Below are 4528 nucleotides of genomic sequence, written 5' to 3'. Positions count from 1 at the left end.
ACAGATTTTTTCCTGACCTTCTTTTCTCTGTAAATTGAAGGTGCACACTATTGCTGAAAAACACAATCACTACTTAGCAGTCAGATGTCCGTATGCACAAAGACACAGATCCTTAAACAAGACCATATCTGCAGATGAAACTTTTTTTTGTAGAAGCATTTTTTAAATTTGAACTAGCACCTCATGACTACACCATGTTATGTACGAGAAGCTGCAAAAGACACAGGCGCAAGTGGAATGTACAAACATGGTGACATTCATTTTTAAGTAAATATAATGGGCGATATATTGCGTCACCAAAAATTATTGCGGTCATGTACATATATTGCGCGATAAGTCGATATATTGATTATTGCAACAGGCCTAGCCAGGGTGAAGATTTTCAGAAACTCCGGTTGCAGTGTTGTCGTGTAGACAGCGAAACCGGAGTTTTGGCTTGTGACGTTGGAGCCTGCGCTGTTATCTCCGCCTACTGGAAACTTTTTCAGGTTTCTGATTGGCCAACATGGCTTTACGGGTGAGATTATATCGCCACCTGTTGGTTTGGCATGCTCTTGACAGTGCTTCATAGCATGCATTTGCGTTTTCATGTGGACGGAGATTTTTTTTTAAAACGGAAGAAGGAAAAACTCAGTTTACAAAAATACCCGTGTACGTGTGGACATGGCTACCGCAATGTCCAACATCCGGCGCGTGACGCGTGTACGTGCTCTGGCATAGTAGACATGGATATATATACGTAGATACCTCATTATCTACTTGTATATATATCCATGTCTACTATGCCAGAGCACATACACGCGTCATGCGCCGGATGTTGGACATTGCATGTATAAGAGGTAAAAAATTATAAGGGTCAATGACGTGACGGCTAAATTATCTGTCTGATAGCATTTTTTCAGTTAAAAATTGGTTTAAATACATAAAAAAAGATGCCATATATATGAAGGACCTCTCCCATGTATGAACTCACTTTAACTTTTCAAAAAAACATTAGTTATTTGTAATTTTTCTGTTATTCAAAGTGTCAAAATATCATGTGGTGTGACTGTCCGGCCATAACTTTTTTTTTGTAAACATCTTTGAAATTACCCTAAATTAATAAAAATTAACATTTGTTATAAAAAAATTATAATTTTATGCACTATTTGGCATGATTTCCAAAGTGTTTTGTAATCCTGTGTAAAATTGCAAAGCATTTGTATTTATATTTCCATCATAATATACAAACAAACTTTGTCCGATGATTTCCATTTTATGAAATATCATGTGGTGCGACCATCAAGAAACTACCATTTTGGGACTTTTATGTTGAAATCCATTCAAAGATAGGACTTTGCATCATATACCAATTTGCTAAGGACCCATGGAAGCATCAAGCAGGTTTATAAGTCTCTTTCAAATTTGGGGGGAAAAAAAACTTTTTAACGGCTGGTATGTAGTTACCACATTTGGATATCATGTGGTAGGACCTCAAAAAACAATGAATATTAAGTTATTTCTGCGAGCATTTATTTTCATTATAAATTTCATAGTGACCTTTTGTGGGAAGCTAGCTTGTTTTGTTTAGGTGGCCAATTCTGTGCTTGTAAATTTTGACTGAATTTGAAAATATCATGTGGTGCGACCACTGCAGAGTGTATTCCATTCTAGATATATGTCCCAGATTGGCAGCTTTTGTGCTTTTATATTCAATTGATGGTTTTAATACATAAAATATCTTATTTTAGTATATTTTGGAATAGATTTTTATGCAATTTGGGTCATTTCAGACGGTTTGTTTAATCTTAGAACAACATGAGAAAAAATGCAAAAAAAATTATTCAGAGCATGTAATTTAATTTGGTAATTATGCATTTATTAGTAAACAAATACTTTGTTTCTAAACACTTTAATTACTGAGAACATTTTAAAAAAAAATGTTAAGCATGTTAAGGAAATCATTTGATTTTAATATAAATCATGGTCGCACCACATGACATTTTTTAAGGCTACGGCCAATTCATCTAGATGAAAAAACACTATAATCACTTCATTTTAAAATGAATTTATGTGTACACAACATTCTTAAAGTTTGAACAATTACAACAGATATTATTATTTTTTGTATTTTAAAATTGGCCTGTCGAAAATCCTTATACGTCAATGACCCATAAATACTGTTCAGTTTCTTGCACAGACCGATCGTTTCGTGTCTTTACACATCAATGTATCATCACGAGCCGCAGGGTTTAATTTGGTTTTGTTTGTGTATGTTTTTTTTTACTCTCAAAGCCGTGATTTCCATTCACTTCCATTTTATGACTGACAGACTGCAACGGTTTGAGTTAAAAATCTTCGTTTGTGTTCTACTGAACAAAGTCACCTACATCTTGGATGCCCTGGGGGTAAGCAGATAAACATCAAATTTTCATTTTTGGGTGAATTATCCCTTTAAATGTCATTTCTAACTGACAACTGTAACAACAAATAAAGTTTAGGGGGGAAAGGAACCTGTAGCTGAGAGGAAGAACCTTAAGTTACATTATGAATTCTTGTTTAGGCTGAATTCATAGAGAGGAAGAATAAAACTAGAAGAGTTTAAAAGGTCATTTAATGTATTTTAACTAAAAAGCTGTCATTCGATTCCCTAAAACTATCATTTTAACTTAACTGACATTTTGATTCACTTTCCACCTGACTGTGTGCAGGAGTCAAAATGCAAACAAGGCACACACACACCATAAAACTGCAAAATGTTTGATTAAAAAGCTATGGAGATCGTTATGAGTAAATGATGCATTTTATATACGCAAGAAGAATGTTCCTGTTCATACCATTAACCCAATAGGCTGTTCTAAACCGACAGTTACACCATATACCATCTGTCAAAGTAAATTCATCCAATGTACAGACATGATCAGGCAGGTCACACCCTGATGACAAAGACCACGAGTCCAACCTTATGAGGATTCATTTAAATTACAAAAAGAGAAACTGAAAAGGGGGAGCAGCTGATATCCTCTATTACTGAATCTACTACTAACACTAATTTTATCTAATAAAATCTAACCCAGATATTGTATACACCAGATACTCACGTAAGCATTAATATAAACAGCTTCCAATGACACGAACCCTGGCAGCGACTAAATTTAGACTGTAGACTGAGTAACGTTAGTTATTTCTCTGAATCACCTTACCATTTGCTTGGATTTTCGAAGCTGTTTACTATTTTAACTCTGACACGCAATCTGTGACTGTAGCTCTCTCACCCAGGTGACGCCGAACAAGCTACAAACAAACTTTACATCGGAGTCGAACCCGTAAAATGCCAAAAAGACACCCATATACACATTCACTTTCGCTAAAACAGTATTTGTAAAGAGAACCCGTTTACACCTTTATTTAAATAAAGCTGTAAAGCAAATAAAAAGGGGTGTTTGCGGACTGTTTTAGCGGACCTGCTAACGTCAAACTCACCCGCACGCGGACGACTCCGCGTCGCTCTCCTGGCCGCGCGCACAACATGAAAGTTAAACATTCGGACTTCTTGCTATCAAACCTCAGCGAACACCGACTGGAGCCGAACTGATCTAATGCGAAACTTCTGCCTTTATCTTTGTAAAAGTCATTATTACCTTTCAGCTCCAGCTGTGATAGCGTGTTCACATCCTGCCTGTCTCCAGATCTGCTCATGATGATCCACTCCTCCCAGGGCGGGGTATAAACCCTCCTTACTATGTATTTACCATACATTCACTTTGTTTACAGTGCTCTATTCGTCACTGGAATGAAAACGCATTGCCTAGTGTTTGCTTCACCTGGAAATACTTCTGAAAGTTCCTTGTACTTCGACTGGTTGATTTATTTTGGATTTACATCGGTTTTTAGGGTTAAATTCAGGCGAATACTAATGTATAAAATGTAAATTATATATTTAATTAGATTTCAAATTACTTTAGCTCATTCTAAACATTCATGTGAGGAGGAAAGGCTATAATAGCATCTGCTGTAAAATAATACCTGTGTTTGGAACATGTTAGCAGGTTTCTAGCTAGTCCAAACCAACAATAAACCACTTACCAGCTGGCCATATGGTGGTTTAAAGACCAGCAAATGACTTTTTTGAGCAAAACAAGCTGGAGTTTCCAGCAGGGAGTTAAACAAGCAATGAACCGACCTCAAACCCCACCTAAAACCAGCCTGACCAGAAAATACCAGTAGGGGGGAGTGGGGTAAGTTGAGCCAGTGGGTTAGTTGCTCCACCCCCTGTATCCTGGCAACTGTACACTTTTACTGTGACCTTGTATTTTGAAACCACCCATCATTTCTGCCAGTCTGTGAAAAGGAGAAACACATGGAAGGAGTGGAAGGAACCCGTTTACTTTAAAAACTGTTTTTGGCTTGTCAAAGTAACTGTTTTGTGGCGGCTCGTCGGGGGAGGCAGGAGAGGCACAGCCTCCCCATAATTTTAAGGTGAAAATGGGAGGAGGACGATTTAATGTTAATAAAATTCACAATTCATTTCAGTTCATGTCTCAGAATG

The 4528-nt window shown here is 36.9% G+C and overlaps 1 protein-coding gene across 3 annotated transcripts in view; it reads right to left on the bottom strand.

Annotated features, from left to right (window-relative positions):
• LOC107715967 (N-acetyllactosaminide beta-1,3-N-acetylglucosaminyltransferase 2-like) overlaps positions 1-4087 on the bottom strand; it is a 14908-nt gene extending 10821 nt beyond the window's left edge. Inside the window, exon 1 of one of the 3 annotated variants that reach the window (XM_016522245.1) lies at positions 4066-4087. The gene's annotated coding sequence lies outside the window, so the exon portion shown is untranslated. Of the gene's footprint in view, positions 1-3462; positions 3579-3620; positions 3686-4065 lie in introns of those variants that run through there. The other 2 variants (XM_016522242.1, XM_016522244.1) reach the window with 2 other exon arrangements.
• Positions 4088-4528: the final 441 nt, after the last annotated feature.

This window comes from Sinocyclocheilus rhinocerous, unplaced genomic scaffold, assembly GCF_001515625.1.
Source record: "Sinocyclocheilus rhinocerous isolate Xijiao unplaced genomic scaffold, SAMN03320098_v1.1 scaffold749, whole genome shotgun sequence".
In the NCBI taxonomy this organism is placed as follows: domain Eukaryota; kingdom Metazoa; phylum Chordata; class Actinopteri; order Cypriniformes; family Cyprinidae; genus Sinocyclocheilus; species Sinocyclocheilus rhinocerous.
This window is presented reverse-complemented; position numbering and strand designations above follow the sequence as displayed.